Below are 19,216 nucleotides of genomic sequence, written 5' to 3'. Positions count from 1 at the left end.
ACCAAGAATCAAGCGTTCAATCTCCATACCTTTAAATTTAAGGATTTCAGATCCGGATGGAAAAAAGGACCTTGTGACAGAAGGTCTGGTCTTAACGGAAGAGTCCATGGTTGGCAAGATGCCATCCGGACAAGATCCGCATACCAAAACCTGTGAGGCCATGCCGGAGCTATTAGCAGAACAAACGAGCATTCCCTCAGAATCTTGGAGATTACTCTTGGAAGAAGAACTAGAGGCGGAAAGATATAGGCAGGATGATACTTCCAAGGAAGTGATAATGCATCCACTGCCTCCGCCTGAGGATCCCGGGATCTGGACAGATACCTGGGAAGTTTCTTGTTTAGATGAGAGGCCATCAGATCTATCTCTGGGAGCCCCCACATTTGAACAATCTGAAGAAATACCTCTGGGTGAAGAGACCATTCGCCCGGATGCAACGTTTGGCGACTGAGATAATCCGCTTCCCAATTGTCTACACCTGGGATATGAACCGCAGAGATTAGACAGGAGCTGGATTCCGCCCAAACCAAAATTCGAGATACTTCTTTCATAGCCAGAGGACTGTGAGTCCCTCCTTGATGATTGATGTATGCCACAGTTGTGACATTGTCTGTCTGAAAACAAATGAACGATTCTCTCTTCAGAAGAGGCCAAAACTGAAGAGCTCTGAAAACTGCACGGAGTTCCAAGATATTGATCGGTAATCTCACCTCCTGAGATTCCCAAACTCCTTGTGCCGTCAGAGATCCCCACACAGCTCCCCAACCTGTGAGACTTGCATCTGTTGAAATTACAGTCCAGGTCGGAAGAACAAAAGAAGCCCCCTGAATTAAACGAAGGTGATCTGTCCACCACGTTAGAGAGTGTCGAACAATCGGTTTTAAAGATATTAATTGATATATCTTCGTGTAATCCCTGCACCATTGGTTCAGCATACAGAGCTGAAGAGGTCGCATGTGAAAACGAGCAAAGGGGATCGCGTCCGATGCAGCAGTCATAAGACCTAGAATTTCCATGCATAAGGCTACCGAAGGGAATGATTGAGACTGAAGGTTTCGACAAGCTGTAATCAATTTTAGACGTCTCTTGTCTGTTAAAGACAGAGTCATGGACACTGAATCTATCTGGAAACCCAGAAAGGTTACCCTTGTTTGAGGAATCAAAGAACTTTTTGGTAAATTGATCCTCCAACCATGATCTTGAAGAAACAACACAAGTCGATTCGTATGAGACTCTGCTAAATGTAAAGACTGAGCAAGTACCAAGATATCGTCCAAATAAGGAAATACCACAATACCCTGTTCTCTGATTACAGACAGAAGAGCACCGAGAATCTTTGTGAAAATTCTTGGAGCTGTAGCAAGGCCAAACGGTAGAGCCACAAATTGGTAATGCTTGTCTAGAAAAGAGAATCTCAGGAACTGATAATGATCTGGATGAATCGGAATATGCAGATATGCATCCTGTAAATCTATTGTGGACATATAATTCCCTTGCTGAACAAAAGGCAATATAGTCCTTACAGTTACCATCTTGAACGTTGGTATCCTTACATAACGATTCAATAATTTTAGATCCAGAACTGGTCTGAAGGAATTCTCCTTCTTTGGTACAATGAAGAGATTTGAATAAAACCCCATCCCCTGTTCCGGAACTGGAACTGGCATAATTACTCCAGCCAACTCTAGATCTGAAACACAATTCAGAAATGCTTGAGCTTTCACTGGATTTACTGGGACATGGGAAAGAAAAAATCTCTTTGCAGGAGGTCTCATCTTGAAACCAATTCTGTACCCTTCTGAAACAATGTTCTGAATCCAAAGATTGTGAACAGAATTGATCCAAATTTCTTTGAAAAAACGTAACCTGCCCCCTACCAGCTGAACTGGAATGAGGGCCGTACCTTCATGTGAACTTAGAAGCAGGCTTTGCCTTTCTAGCAGGCTTGGATTTATTCCAGACTGGAGATGGTTTCCAAACTGAAACTGCTCCTGAGGACGAAGGATCAGGCTTTTGTTCTTTGTTGAAACGAAAGGAACGAAAACGATTGTTAGCCCTGTTTTTACCTTTAGACTTTTTATCCTGTGGTAAAAAAGTTCCTTTCCCACCAGTAACAGTTGAAATAATAGAATCCAACTGAGAACCAAATAATTTGTTTCCCTGGAAAGAAATGGAAAGTAGAGTTGATTTAGAAGCCATATCAGCATTCCAGGTCTTAAGCCATAAAGCTCTTCTGGCTAAGATAGCCAGAGACATAAACCTAACATCAACTCTAATAATATCAAAAATGGCATCACAGATGAAATTATTAGCATGCTGGAGAAGAATAATAATATCATGAGAATCATGATGTGTTACTTGTTGCGCTAGAGTTTCCAACCAAAAAGTTGAAGCTGCAGCAACATCAGCCAATGATATAGCAGGTCTAAGAAGATTACCTGAACATAGATAAGCTTTTCTTAGAAAAGATTCAATTTTTCTATCTAAAGGATCCTTAAACGAGGTACCATCTGACGTAGGAATGGTAGTACGTTTAGCAAGGGTAGAAATAGCCCCATCAACTTTAGGGATTTTGTCCCAAAATTCTAACCTGTCAGGCGGAACAGGATATAATTGCTTAAAACGTTTAGAAGGAGTAAATGAATTACCCAATTTATCCCATTCCTTGGAAATTACAGCAGAAATAGCATTAGGAACAGGAAAGACTTCTGGAATAACCGCAGGAGCTTTAAAAACCTTATCCAAACGTATAGAATTAGTATCAAGAGGACTAGAATCCTCTATTTCTAAAGCAATTAGTACTTCTTTAAGTAAAGAGCGAATAAATTCCATCTTAAACAAATATGAAGATTTATCAGCATCAATCTCTGAGATAGAATCCTCTGAACCAGAAGAGTCCAAAGAATCAGAATGATGGTGTTCATTTAAAAATTCATCTGTAGAGAGAGAAGATTTAAAAGACTTTTTACGTTTACTAGAAGGAGAAATAACAGACAAAGCCTTCTTTATGGATTCAGAAACAAAATCTCTTATGTTATCAGGAACATTCTGCACCTTAGATGTTGAGGGAACTGCAACAGGCAATGGTACATCACTAAAGGAAATATTATCTGCTTTAACAAGTTTGTCATGACAATTATTACAAACAACAGCTGGAGGAATAGCTACCAAAAGTTTACAGCAGATACACTTAGCTTTGGTAGATCCAGCAGGCAGTGGTTTTCCTGTAGTATTTTCTGGCTCAGATGCAACGTGAGACATCTTGCAATATGTAAGAGAAAAAACAACATATAAAGCAAAATAGAACAAATTCCTTATAAGACAGTTTCAGGAATGGGAAAAAATGCCAAACATCAAGCTTCTAGCAACCAGAAGCAAATGAAAAATGAGACTGAAATAATGTGGAGACAAAAGCGACGCCCATATTTTTTAGCGCCAAATAAGACGCCCACATTATTTGGCGCCTAAATGCTTTTGGCGCCAAAAATGACGCAACATCCGGAACGCCGACATTTTTGGCGCAAAATAACGTCAAAAAAATGACGCAACTTCCGGCGACACGTATGACGCCGGAAACGGAAAAGAATTTTTGCGCCAAAAAAGTCCGCGCCAAGAATGACGCAATAAAATGAAGCATTTTCAGCCCCCGCGAGCCTAACAGCCCACAGGGAAAAAAGTCAAATTTTTGAGGTAAGAAAAAATATGATAATTCAATGCATAATCCCAAATATGAAACTGACTGTCTGGAAATAAGGAAAGTTGAACATTCTGAGTCAAGGCAAATAAATGTTTGAATACATATATTTAGAACTTTATAAATAAAGTGCCCAACCATAGCTTAGAGTGTCACAGAAAATAAGACTTACTTACCCCAGGACACTCATCTACATGTTTGTAGAAAGCCAAACCAGTACTGAAACGAGAATCAGTAGAGGAAATGGTAAATATAAGAGTATATCGTCGATCTGAAAAGGGAGGTAAGAGATGAATCTCTACGACCGATAACAGAGAACCTTATGAAATAGACCCCGTAGAAGGAGATCACTGCATTCAATAGGCAATACTCTCTTCACACCCCTCTGACATTCACTGCACGCTGAGAGGAAAACCGGGCTCCAACTTGCTGCGGAGCGCATATCAACGTAGAATCTAGCACAAACTTACTTCACCACCTCCCTTGGAGGCAAAGTTTGTAAAACTGATTTGTGGGTGTGGTGAGGGGTGTATTTATAGGCATTTTAAGGTTTGGGAAACTTTGCCCCTCCTGGTAGGAATGTATATCCCATACGTCACTAGCTCATGGACTCTTGTTAATTACATGAAAGAAATCAGTATGCTGTCAGTCATTTGAAATTTCATCAACTTTATGAGAAGTTTGAAAAGACCTTTAACGTTTATTAGAAGGCGGAATAGCAGACAAAGCTTTCTGAATCGCATCAGCAATAAAATCTTTTATATTCAAAGGGATATCATGTACATTAGATGTTGAAGTAACAACAGGCATTGTACTAGTAATGATGGATACATTCTCTGCATGTAAAAGCTTATCATGACAACTGTTACATACTACCGCTGGAGATATAATCTCCGCTAACTTACAACAGATACACCTATCTTTGTAGAACTGTTATCAGGCAGCAAGAATCCAACAGTGGTTTCTGAGACAGGATCAGATTGAGACATCTTGCAAATGTAAGAGAAAAAACAACATATAAAGCAAAATTATCAATTTCCTTACATGGTAGTTTCAGGAATGGGAAAAAATACACACAGCATAGACCTCTGAGCATAGAAAAAGGCAAGAGGCATATAGGAAGTGGGGTTTAAATAATTAAAATATTTGGCGCCATGTATAACGCGCAACACAAAATGAAATGTTTTGGCGCTAACAACATCCGGAAATGATGCAACTCGCGTCATGGCAGACGCAACCTTGTGCAAGGAACCTGGCGTCAACTAAGACGCCGGAAATTGCGAATTTGCGTCACCGAACGTACTATTGCGTCAAAAAATTCTCGCGCCAAGAATGACGCAATAAATATTAGAATTTTGCGGCCTCGCAAGCCTAATTTTGCCCGCGAAAATTAATGAAAACAGTCAATTTTTAAGAAAAGACTATACCCCAGGTAAGAAAAAATAACTTCCTAAATATGTTTTCCCAATTTTGAAACGGATAGTCTGCAAAAGGAAATATACATAAACCTGACTCATGGCAAATATAAGTACAATACATATATTTAGAACTTTACATTAATACATAAAGTGCCAAACCATAGCTGAGAGTGTCTTAAGTAATGTAAACATACTTACCGAAAGACACCCATCCACATATAGCAGATAGCCAAACCAGTACTGAAACAGTTATCAGTAGAGGTAATGGAATATGAGAGTATATCGTCGATCTGAAAAGGGAGGTAGGAGATGAAACTCTACGACCTATAACAGAGAACCTATGAAAAGATTTCCCGCGAGTAAAACCATAGAATTCAATAGGTGATACTCCCTTCACATCCCTCTGACATTCACTGTACTCTGAGAGGAATCAGGCTTCAAAATGCTGAGAAACGCATATCACAGAATAAAATCAAGCACAAACTTACTTCACCACCTCCATAGGGAGGCAAAGTTTGTAGGTGTGGCGAGGGATGTATTTATAGGCATTTTGAGGTTTGGGAAACTTTGCCCCTCCTGGTAGGATTGTATATCCCATACGTCACTAGCTCATGGACTCTTGCCAATTACATGAAAGAAAACCCTGTTATGATAATTACTTATCTCGTATAGTTAAATGCTAATGAACAATAGTTAGCATATAAAAACGTAATTTCATACGACAAATTTTGTTTTACGTTCCTCTTAGATTCCCCCTTAGGAATATACGGAAGTTATACTATGCTGGTTGCAAAGTATATATTATCTAAAGGTTTCAAGCTTATATGGTTCATATTATTTATTTATGTTCTTAGCAAATGTTTTATATTATTTGGTTATTTGAGACATTCACAGTACACTAAGTCCATACATCTTAGGAATGGTACACTTCAAACGCTCTGTCTACAGGGCTATGTTTTAACTCCATACTACAGGTACATTATGTTTGGAATAAATCATGCCCCGTATTCTTTGTATAATCTCTCAGAATGTCAAGGATTTTAATTCACCGAACAAATGATCCCTGACACTGTTACACCTGCATTAAAGGCTGTCGGACATACTGTTTCTACATGAAACACATTTTCTTAGACGTAAAGAGCCCAAATATTTAGGCCCCCAATATACTCAACACTACCACAACTCATTCTCTCAAAAAAAGAGAGGAGTGAGTATTCTCCTCCATAAAAATGTTGCCTTTCAACACATACAAACCTCTAGGGATACAAAGGGGAGATTTCTAGGAATTTTTGGATTACTATATGGCACCCCAGTCACCTTAATAACCATCTATGCCTCGAATATTAAACACACACCATTTTTCCGCAAAATTTTTCAGAAAATGATAGACATGGCCAAAGGGGTAATTATACTAGGGGGAGACTTTAACTTTTATTATTATTATTCTTTATTTATAAAGCGCCAACAGATTCCGCAACGCTGCCAATGGGTACAAGGATAACAGTACAATGGAGAAACAATACGATAAAAGACAAAATTTTACAGACAAATACAGGGGGAATTGAGGGCCCTATTCCCGTGGGAACTTACACTTCCCACTTTAACTATTAAAAGACAGTTCGAACCCCAATATTCGTGTCTCCAAGAAAACTGCACACTTTCTATGGAAAAATTTAAGGGAACACAACCTCTATGATTCTTGGAGATATTTCCATGGAGATAAAAAAAAGATTATACTTTTTTTCTCAACACCAACTAAAATGTATAGCAGACTAGATTATTTCTTCACCAATCAGTTAGGCCTAACATTTCTTTCCATCTCCCAAATTAGATTGACTACCTGGTCTGACCACTCTGCAGTGTTATTAAACCTAAACTGGCCAAACACTAGAACCACTGAATTCATATGGAAATTAGAAGATACACTGTTACATAATCCTAAACATGCCAAAACACTAAAAAAATCACTGAAAGAGTTCTTTACAATCAGTTCTACCCCGGATATCAGTATCTCCAACCTATGGGAGACTCATAAGTGTTTTATTAGGGGCGAATTTATAAAACTTAAAGCACAAGAAAAGAAAATAGCAGGCCAATACTACTTAAAACTTAACTAAACAATTATCTAACTTAGATCTACAACATAAGCAAGCACCTACTGACCCCCACATCTTAAGAGACCTTTTCGCTGCTAGAAACCAATTAAAGGAACACTTAACACAAGAACAACAAATTATTTCTCACAAATTTAAACAAAAATTCTTTTACGAAGGAAACAGGGCAGGAAAACTCCTAGCCAGAGCCCTCAAAAAAAGAAAATTAAATCATTTGTCCACAAATGAATTACTCCCCAGAAACAAAACATATACACCACTCCGGAAATTGGCAAACAATTTAGGGAATATTATTTAAAACTTTACAGCATTGATCCAGATTCAGATCACCTATTTAAAGAATCAGACCTAGAAAACATATACAGGACAGCACCCTACCCACTCTTACATCTGCACAAAGTAAAGAACTAGATTCCCCTATAACCCAATTAGAGTTAATTCGAGCACTTAAAGAGCTAAATGTAGGTAACAGCAGGGGAAGGGAAACCTTTCCCTCAGAATATGGTTGAGGCACACATAACTGTAATACCCAAAACTGAAAGACATACTCCATAGGTTTGGATTTGGCCAACCCCTAATAGAAAAAATATTTGCTTTATACAACAACCCCACAGCTAGAATTCAACTTAATGACTCTATAACTTCCCCCATAGGTATAGCAAATGGCACAAGGCAGGGATGCCCACTATCTCTCCTGTTGTTTGTACTAGCAATGGAAATGCTAGCAACTAATATTTGCCAGAATGATGACATAAAAGAAGCAACAGTTAATGACACCCAATATAAAATGGCATTATACGTCGATTATGTTATGCTCACATTGACTTCCCCTATGGCTTCACTGAAAGCGCTATCCACAGAACTCTCTACATATAGCAAATTTTTCTTCTTTAAAAAAAATTAGACTAAATCAGAATACATAAGTTTAAATAACCCTATCCACTTGATCCGCCACATACAGGGGGGATTATGGCTTTCACCACAACCACAAATCCATCAAATATCTAGGTATACAAGTCCCTGAAGATAAAACTCTACTTTTTACACTTAACTACACACCTTTATTGCAAAATATAAAGAAAGAACTCCAAGACTGGGAACATAAATCAATATCATGGTTAGGTCGTATAAATTCGGTAAAAATATTGATTCTCCCAAAAATACTGTACCTGTTCCAAGCATTACCTGTTCCACTATCAAATCAATACCTACATTCTATACAAAAAGAACTAAATTCATATATCTGGTCCAATCATATGATAAGGGTCTCTATGAAAACTTTGTACAGGCCTAGAGATAGAGGAGGGTTTGGAGCTCCTAATATTCAATATTACCAATATAGGAGAGAAGAAGAGGCCGACTCCTAGTGCAGATCAGTTTTATATATCAAGCCCATAAGCTACTCCAAATAGATGGATACTCACAATGTGTGATGCACACAGTAGTGCAAATGGAGCTTACTGGGTTATATTATAGTGCCCAGTGCACATGCAAACCAAAGGTATCCTCTGCTCTGACGATTGCTGTGAACAGCAAATGATGAAAAGGAAACTCCAGAAGTCTGTTTAAAATTACTTTTATAAAAAATGTTATAAAACAATGACAAATTGTAAAATATACACATATATAATCAGTAAAACACACTACGCGTTTTTCAGCATTAACCACGCTGTTTCCTCAGGCTAGTGATACTGATAATAGACTGGAGTCTCCTGTTTATACAACTGCTAACCAATGTCTTAAGAGACAACACCCTCTTTCTCAGGTGCTATATAATTACTATGGATTTCCAATTGCAATAAATATATATATACCATGTATGGAAAAAGCATATTAAACAGTGCAACCATTTGTACATAAATGTGTTCTGTAATGAGTGCAACAATATCGCTATGTTGCAAAAATTACATAATAAAACCACTCAAAACGTGGCCAATATGTTACTAAAAAATGAATGAAAAATAAATAAATCACGGCCGCTAAGCCAATCGGAAATATTATGCTGGAGGTGTGTGGCAAAGAACCAATCACAGCGATGAGTGGACCGGAATACTAAAAAAAACTATAAAATTGTGTGTGAATACATTAGGAAAATATTCTAATTGTGGTATGGGGTGACTAATATGAAAAGGTTCTTGAAGTGAACGTTGAATATAGTATAGCAGGCAGAGTAGTCAGACAGGCAGGGTTCATACACAGCAAGGCAATACTAAAAAAATGATCTATCACTCCCAGGAGTACACAAAGCAACACCTATACTTGGGCAGTGATAGATCATGAGGAAGGATTTTTAAATAGGCGCAGGATTCGCGCCCAGGCATCAGGACTGGAGAGGAGCGTGATGCCTCCAGACCAGACACAGCCCCTGGCAATGAGCAGAGAAGGAGATGCCGCGCCCCTAGCAATGGCTAGAGCAGCGTGGCGTGACAATTTGTACTTATAGAAACATTATCAGCATGTAATAATTTGTCATAACAAGTGCCACATATTTGAGCTGAAGTAGTAAGATCAGCTAATTTACAACAAACACACTTAGCTTTGGTAGAATTGTGTTCAGGCAGCTTAGTTCCGACAGTAACATCAGAGGCAGGATAAGTTTGAGACAACTTGCAAAATGTAACAAAAAAGAATAAATAACATTTAAACAAAATATCCAATTTCCTCAAAATAGCAGTTTCAGGAATGAGAAAAAATGCTTATGATAAAATTCTTATACAAAAGTAAAATCAAAAGCAAACATCATAGCCCTCTAGGAAAAAATGAGAGCAGCGAGCAAAAGAGGGAGAGTCTTATTCTAACAAATTTTGGCGCCAAGAATGACGCAAAGATGACGCAAATGCAGAGGGAAAAAAAAACTTTTGCCGCCAAAGCTAACAATGAAATGACGTAACTCGCGTGATATAACAATAAGATAGTGAGAGACAGCACCTTTTCAAACAGGGGCACAGGAAAGGGTTAGCCAAACCCCAATGTCAATCTCAAAAAGGTAATTTTCCAGCCTCCAGTAAATTTTAAAAGACCTTTATTAGTTTCTTACAGGGTCCATTATAACAACGACGTTTCAAACCTATACCAGGTTCTTAATCATGTTAAGAACCTGGTATAGGTTTGAAACGTCGTTGTTATAATGGACCCTGTAAGAAACTAATAAAGGTCTTTTAAAATTTACTGGAGGCTGGAAAATTACCTTTTTGTAACTCGCGTGATAACAGGTGCGACATGGTGACAAAAAAATTGCATCATGAAAGACGCAAGAAATGACGTAACTTGTGTCACGACAGGCGCAATGTTGCGCCAAAAATTTTCAAGCCAAAAATTACGCAATAAAAAGTAGTATTTCCGTCATGGCGAGCCTAGTTTGCCCAAGAAAATTTTGAAAAACAGACTGCTTGTTACAACTAACTGGAACCCCAGGTAAGAAAAAAAATACCTAAATTCTCCCATAAACATAATCTCCATGCTAAAACTGCAAAGGGAAACATACACAGACCTGATTCATGGCAAATAACATAATTTATGTAAGAACTTACCTGATAAATTAATTTCTTTCATATTGGCAAGAGTCCATGAGCTAGTGACGTATGGGATATACAATCCTACCAGGAGGGGCAAAGTTTCCCAAACCTCAAAATGCCTATAAATACACCCCTCACCACACCCACAATTCAGTTTAACGAATAGCCAAGTAGTGGGGTGATAAAAAAAAGGAGTAAAAAGCATCAACAAAGGAATCTGGAAATAATTGTGCTTTATACAAAAAAAATCATAACCACCATAAGAAAAGGGTGGGCCTCATGGACTCTTGCCAATATGAAAGAAATGAATTTATCAGGTAAGTTCTTACATAAATTATGTTTTCTTTCATGTAATTGGCAAGAGTCTATGAGCTAGTGACATATGGGATATCAAATACCCAAGATGTGGAACTCCACACAAGAGTCACTAGAGAGGGAGGGATAAAAATAAACAACAGCCATATGCTGAAAAAAGGAAATTTATGCTTACCTGATAAATTTATTTCTTTTACGATACGACAAGTCCACAGATTTCATCCTTACTTGTGGAATTTAACCTCCTGCTAGCAGGAAGTGGCAAAGAGCACTACAGCAGAGCTGTATATATAGCTCCTCCCTTCCCTCCACCTCCAGTCATTCGACCGAAGTTAGGAAGAGAAAGGAAAAGCCAAAGGTGCAGAGGTGACTGAAGTTTAATAAAAATATAATATATACCTGTCTTAGAAATGACAGGGTGGGCCGTGGACTCGTCATATCGTAAAAGAAATAAATGTATCAGGTAAGCATAAATTTCCTTTTCTTTTACAAGATATGACGAGTACATGGATTTCATCCTTACTTGTGGGATACAATACCAAAGCTACAGGACACGGATGAAAGGGAGGGACAAGACAGGAACCTAAACGGAAGGCACCACTGCTTGAAGAACCTTTCTCCCAAAACCAGCCTCAGAAGAAGCAAATGTATCAAATTTGGAAAATTTGGAAAAAGTATGAAAAGACGACCAAGTTGCAGCCTTGCAAATCTGTTCAACAGAAGCATCGTTTTTAAATGCCCATGAGGAAGCCACAGCCCTAGTAGAATAAGCCGTAATTCTTTCAGGAGGCTGCTGGCAGTTTCATATGCCAGGCGGATGATACTCTTCAGCCAAAAAGAAAGAGAGGCAGCCGTAGCTTTCTGACCCCTACGCTTTCCAGAAAAAACAATGAAGAATGAAGATGATTGACGGAAATCCTTAGTCGCCTGCAAGTAAAACTTCAAGGCACGGACCATGTCCAAGTTATGCAACAGACGCTCCCTTCTTAGAAGAAGGATTAGGACATAATGAAGGAACAACAATTTCCTGATTAATATTCTTATTTGAAACAACCTTAGGAAGGAACGTAGGTTTGGTACGTAAAACCACCTTATCAGAATGAAAGATAAGATAAGGCGAGTCACATTGTAACGCTGAAAGCTCAGAAACTCTACGAGCAGAAGAAATAGCAACCAAAAATAAAACTTTCCAAGATAACAACTTAATATCTATAGAATGCATGGGTTCAAACGGAAACCCCTTGGAGAACATTAAGAACTAAATTCAAACTCCAGGGTGGAGCTATTGGTCTAAACTCAGGCTTAATTCTGGTTAGAGCCTGACAAAAAGACTGAACGTCTGGAGCATCTGCCAAACGTTTGTGTAGTAAAATTGACAAAGCAGAGATTTGTCCCTTTAAGGAACTCGCTGATAACCCTTTCTCCAATCCTTCTTGGAGAAAAGACATAATCCTGGGAATCCTAACTCTACTCCATGAGTAGCCTTTGGATTCACACCAAAAAAGATATTTACGCCATATCTTATGGTAGATCTGTCTAGTGACAGGCTTACGTGCCTGAATCGAAGTATCAATGACCGAATCAGAGAACCCCCACTTAGATAAAATCAAGCGTTCAATCTCTAAGCAGTCAATTGCAGAGAAACTAGATTTGGATGTTGGAAGGGTCCCTGAATGAGAAGGTCCTGCCTCAATGGAATCTTCCACGGCGGCAGAGAGGACATGTCCACTAGATCGGCATACCAAGTCCTGGGAGGCCACGCAGGCGTGATTAGAATTACTGAAACCCTCTCCAATTTGATCCGAGCAATCACCCGGGGAAGGAGAGCAAACGGTGGAAACACATAAGCTAGATTGAACGACCAAGGCACTGCCAAGGCATCTATCAGCTTGGCCTGAGGATCCCGTGACCTGGATCCGTATCTCGGGAGTTTGGAATTCTGACGAGATGCCATCAGATCCAATTCTGGTCTGCCCCATCTGAGAATCAGGGTGGCAAAGACCTCCAGATGAAGTTCCCACTCCCCTGGATGGAACGTCTGCCTGCTCAAAAAATCTGCTTCAAAGTTGTCCACTCCTGGGATGTAGATTGCTGACAGATAACAAGAGTGAGCCTCTGCCCACCGAATTATCTTGGATACTTCTGTCATCGCTAAGGAACTTCTTGTTCCTCCCTGATGATTGATGTAAGCCACAGTCGCGATGTTGTCCGACTGAAAACGGATGAATTTGGCCGAAGCCAACTGAGGCCAAGCCTGAAGCGCATTGAATATTGCTCTCAATTCCAGAATATTGATTGGAAGTAGAGACTCTGACCAAGTCCACACACCCTGAGCCTTCAGGGAATTCCAGACTGCACCCCAACCTAGTAGGCTGGCATCCGTTGTCACTATCACCCATGAGGGTCTGCAGAAGCACGTCCCTTGGGACAGATGATCCGGCGACAACCACCAAAGAAGAGAGTCTCTTGTCTCCTGATCCAGATCTATCTGAGGAGACCAATTTGCATAATCTCCATTCCACTGCCTGAGCATGTTCAGTTTTAGTGGTCTGAGATGAAAACGAGCAAACAGAATGATGTCCATTGCCGCCACCATCAATCCAATTACCTCCATGCACTGAGCCACTGATGGCCGAGGATTGGACTGAAGGGCTCGGCATATATTCAGAGTCTAATTTTCTGACCTCTGTCAAGAAAAGTTTCATGGATATGGAATCTATTAGAGTTCCCAGGAAGGGAACCCTGGTCTGTGGAATTCATTAACTCTTTTCTAGATTCACCTTCCACCCGTGAGTCCTCAGAAAGGACAGAACCATGTCTGTATGAGACTTTGTCAGATGGTAAGACGACGCCTGGATCAGAATATCATCTAGATAAGGCGCCACTGCAATGCCCCGCGGCCTGAGAACCGCCAGAAGGGACCCTAGAACCTTCGTGAAGATCCTGGGTGCTGTGGCCAACCCGAATGGAAGAGACACAAACTGAAAATGTTTGTCCAGGAAGGCAAACCTTAGGAACTGATGATGATCCTTGTGGATAGGAATATGAAGGTATGCATCCTTCAAGTCCACGGTAGTCATATATTGACCCTCCTGGATCAATGGCAGAATTGTTTGAATAGTCTCCATTTTGAAGGATGGGTCTCTGAGAAACTTGTTTAGACTCTTTAGATCTAAAATGGGTCGAAACGTGCCCTCTTTTTTGGGGACCACGAAAAGATTTGAGTAAAACCCCTGTCCCAGTCTTGGAAAGGGACAAATTACTCCCATAGTAGAGAGGACTTTTACACAACGTAAGAACGCCTCTCTTTTTGTCTGGTCTGCAGACAATCGTGAAAGAAGAAACCTCCCCCTTGGGAGAGAACTTTTGAATTCCAGCTGATACCCTTGGGACATGATTTCCAGTGTCCAAGGATCCGGAACATCTCTTACCCAAGCCTGGGCAAAGAGAGAAAGTCTGCCCCCTACTAGATCCGGTCCCGGATCGGGGGCCGCCCCTTCATGCTGTCTTGGTAGCAGCAGCGGGCTTCTTGGGTTGTTTACACTTGTTCCAAGCCTGGTTGGGTCTCCAGACAGACTTGGCCTGAGCAAAATTCCCTTCCTGCTTGGGGGAAGAAAAGGAAGAAGAGGGGACTCCTTTAAAATTCCGAAAGGAAAGAAAATTATTTTGTTTACCCCTCAGTTTAGCAGTTCTATCCTGAGGTAGGAGATGACCCTTACCTCCCGTAATGTCAGAAATGATTTCTTTCAAGTCAGGCCCGAATAGGGTTTTCCCTTTGAAAGGAATAGCCAAAAGCTTTGACTTAGATGACACATCAGCAGACCAAGATTTTAACCATAACGCTCTACGCGCTAAAATAGCAAATCCGGCATTCTTAGCCGCCAACTTGGCAATCTGAAAGGCGGCATCTGTAATAAAAGAATTAACCAGCTTAAGAGCCTTAATTCTATCTAAAATATCCTCTAAAGGAGTCTCAGTCTTAAGAGACTCTTCTAAAGCATCAAACCAGAAGGCCGCTGCAGTGGTAACTGGTACAATGCAGGCCGTTGATGAATAAACAATTTCTTTAGAAGACCCTACAATTTCTTATCCATAGGGTCTTTAAAAGCACAACTGTCCTCAATAGGAATAGTTGTACGCTTAGCCAGGGTAGATATAGCTCCTTCCACCTTAGGGACTGTTTGCCAAGAGTCCCGAACAGTGTCAGATATGGGATACATTTTCTTGAAATTAGGAGAGGGTGAGAACGGGATACCCGGTCTGTCCTATTCCCTCTTAATAATCTCTGAGATTCTCTTAGGAACCGGAAAAACATCAGTGTAAGCAGGTACCTCTAAGTATTTGTCCATTTTACACAATTTCTCTGGTGGTACCACAATAGAGTCACAGTCATCCAGAGTCGCTAAAACCTCCCGAAGTAACAGGCGGAGGTGTTCAAGCTTAAATCTAAAAGACATGACGTCCGAGTCCGTCTGAGGTAACGCACTTCACGAATCGGAAAGTTCCCCCTCAGACAGAAGTTCCCTGACCCCCAATTCAGATCCCTGTGTGGGTACATCGGAAATAGCTACCAAAGCATCAGAGGACTCAGTATTCACATCGACTTCTGTCCTACTGCGTTTGCCCTGTAACACTGGCAACTTAGATAATACCTCTGTAAGGGTAGTTGACATAACTGCAGCCATATCCTGCAGAATAAATGAATTAGACGAGGTTGAAGAACCAGGCGTCGCTTGGGTAGGTGTTAAAGGTTGTGAAGCTTGGGGAGAAGTTAGCGGTATACCCTGATTCTCCTCAGACTGAGAATAATCCTTAGACACATTTTCTTTACATAAAATCTGTGCTTTACATTGTAAGGCCTTATCAGTACACGAGGGACAAAAAAATCAGAGGGGGTTCCACAGTGGCATCTAAACACATAGAACAAGGAGTTTCCTCCTTAGTGTCAGACATGTTAAACAGACTAGCAATATTAATAATAGTCGTTCTTTGCTTAAAATATTGAGCTCTGAATTCAAATTATAGGCAAAAATGTTAATGCAAAAAAACATAATTTATGCTTACCTGATAAATTTATTTCTCTTGTAGTGTATCCAGTCCACGGATCATCCATTACTTGTGGGATATTCTCCTTCCCAACAAGTTGCAAGAGGATCACCCACAGCAGAGCTGCTATATAGCTCCTCCCCCAGCTGTCATATCCAGTCATTCGACCGAAAACAAACAGAGAAAGGAGAAACCATAGGGTGCAGTGGTGACTGTAGTTTAATTAAAATTTAGACCTGCCTTAAAAGGACAGGGCGGGCCGTGGACTGGATACACTACAAGAGAAATAAATTTATCAGGTAAGCATAAATTATGTTTTCTCTTGTTAAGTGTATCCAGTCCACGGATCATCCATTACTTGTGGGATACCAATACCAAAGCTAAAGTACACGGATGATGGGAGGGACAAGGCAAGATTAAGCGGAAGGAACCACTGCCTGAAGAACCTTTCTCCCAAAAACAGCCTCAGAAGAAGCAAAAGTATCAAATTTGGAAAAGGTGTGAAGCGAAGACCAAGTCGCGGCCTTGCAAATCTGTTCAACAGAGGCCTCATTTTTAAAGGCCCAGGTGGAAGCCACAGCTCTAGTAGAATGAGCTGTAATCCTTTCAGGGGGCTGCTGTCCAGCAGTCTCATAGGCTAGGCGTATTACGCTCCGAAGCCAAAAGGAAAGAGAGGTTGCCGAAGCTTTTTGACCTCTCCTCTGTCCAGAGTAAACGACAAACAGGGAAGATGTTTGACAAAAATCCTTAGTAGCTTGTAAGTAAAACTTCAAGGCACGGACTACGTCCAGATTATGTAAAAGACGTTCCTTCTTTGAAGAAGGATTAGGACACAATGATGGAACAACAATCTCTTGATTGATATTCTTGTTAGAAACCACCTTAGGTAAAAACCCCGGTTTGGTACGCAGAACTACCTTATCTGCATGAAAAATCAGATAAGGAGAATCACATTGTAAGGCAGATAGCTCAGAGACTTTCCGAGCCGAGGAAATAGCCATCAAAAACAGAACTTTCCAAGATAAAAGTTTAATATCAATGGAATGAAGGGGTTCAAACGGAACTCCTTGAAGAACCTTAAGAACCAAGTTTAAGCTCCACGGGGGAGCAACAGGTTTAAACACAGGCTTAATTCTAACCAAAGCCTGGCAAAATGCCTGGACGTCTGGAACCTCTGCCAGACGCTTGTGCAAAGGAATAGACAGAGCAGAAATCTGTCCCTTTAAGGAACTAGCTGATAATCCTTTGTCCAAGCCCTCTTGGAGAAAGGACAATATTCTAGGAATCCTAACCTTACTACATGAGTAATTCTTGGATTCACACCAATAAAGATATTTACTCCATATCTTGTGGTAGATTTTCCTGGTAACAGGCTTTCGTGCCTGTATTAATGTATCAATGACTGACTCGGAGAAGCCATGCTTTGATAGAATCAAGCGTTCAATCTCCATGCAGTCAGAGAAATTAGATTTGGATGATTGAAAGGACCTTGTATCAGAAGGTCCTGTCTTAGAGGCAGAGTCCATGGTGGAAAGGATGACATGTCCACTAGGTCTGCATACCAAGTCCTGCGTGGCCACGCAGGCGCTATCAGAATCACCGATGCTCTCTCCTGTTTGATTTTGGCAATCAGTCGAGGGAGCAGAGGAAACGGTGGAAACACATAAGCCAGGTTGAAGAACCAAGTCGCTGCTAGAGCATCTTTCAGCGTCGCTTCTGGGTCCCTGGACCTGGATCTGTAACAAGGAAGCTTGGCGTTCTGGCGAGACGCCATGAGATCCAACTCTGGTTTGTCCCAACGATGAATCAATTGAGCAAACACCTCCGAATGGAGTTCCCACTCCCCCGGATGGAAAGTCTGACGACTTAGAAAATCCTCCTCCCAGTTCTCCACGCCTGGGATATGGATTGCTGACAGGTGGCAAGAGTGGTACTCTGCCCAGCGCGTTATTTTTGAGACTTCTAACATCGCTAGGGAACTCCTGGTTCCCCCTTGATGGTTGATGTAAGCCACAGTCGTGATGTTGTCCGGCTGAAATCTGATGAACCTCAGTGTTGCTGAGGCCAAGCCAGAAGAGCATTGAATATCGCTCTTAACTCCAGAATATTTATTGGAAGGAGTTTCTCCTCCTGAGTCCACGATCCCTGTGCCTTCAGGGAGTTCCAGACTGCACCCCAACCTAGAAGGCTGGCATCTGTTGTTACAATTGTCCAATCTGGCCTGCGAAAGGTCATACCCTTGGACAGGTGTACCCGAGACAACCACCAGAGAAGAGAATCTCTGGTCTCTTGATCCAGATTTAGCAGAGGGGACAAATCTGTGTAATCCCCATTCCACTGACTCAGCATGCATAATTGCAGCGGTCTGAGATGAAGGCGCGCAAATGGCACTATGTCCATTTCCGCTACCATTAAGCCGATTACCTCCATACACTGAGCTACCGAAGGGCGCGGAATGGAGTGAGGAACACGGCAAGCATTTAGAAGTTTTGATAACCTGGACTCCGTCAGGTAAATTTTCATTTCTACAGAATCTATAAGAGTCCCTAAGAAGGAGACTCTTGTGAGTGGGGATACTCTTTTCCTCGTTCACTTTCCACCCGTGCGACCTCAGGAATGCCAGAACTATCTCTGTATGAGACTTGGCAACTTGAAAGCTTGACGCCTGTATCAGGATGTCGTCTAGATACGGAGCCACCGCTATGCCTCGCGGTCTTAGAACCGCCAGAAGTGAGCCCAGAACCTTTGTAAAGATTCTCGGGGCTGTAGCCAACCCGAAGGGAAGAGCTACAAATTGGTAATGCCTGTCTAGAAAGGCAAACCTTAGAAACCGATGATGATCTTTGTGAATCGGTATGTGAAGGTAGGCATCCTTTAAGTCCACTGTGGTCATGTACTGACCTTCTTGGATCATGGGTAGGATGGTCCGAATAGTTTCCATTTTGAAAGATGGAACTCTGAGGAATTTGTTTAAGATCTTTAGATCCAAAATTGGTCTGAAGGTTCCCTCTTTTTTGGGAACCACAAACAGATTTGAATAAAAACCCTGTCCTTGTTCCGTCCGCGGAACTGGATGGATCACTCCCATAACTAGGAGGTCTTGCACACAGCGTA

This window comes from Bombina bombina, chromosome 1 (genome assembly GCF_027579735.1).
Source record: "Bombina bombina isolate aBomBom1 chromosome 1, aBomBom1.pri, whole genome shotgun sequence".
NCBI classification, from domain to species: Eukaryota; Metazoa; Chordata; class Amphibia; order Anura; family Bombinatoridae; genus Bombina; species Bombina bombina.
The sequence above is the reverse complement of the archived record's forward strand: the minus strand, read 5'-3'. Positions refer to the sequence as shown.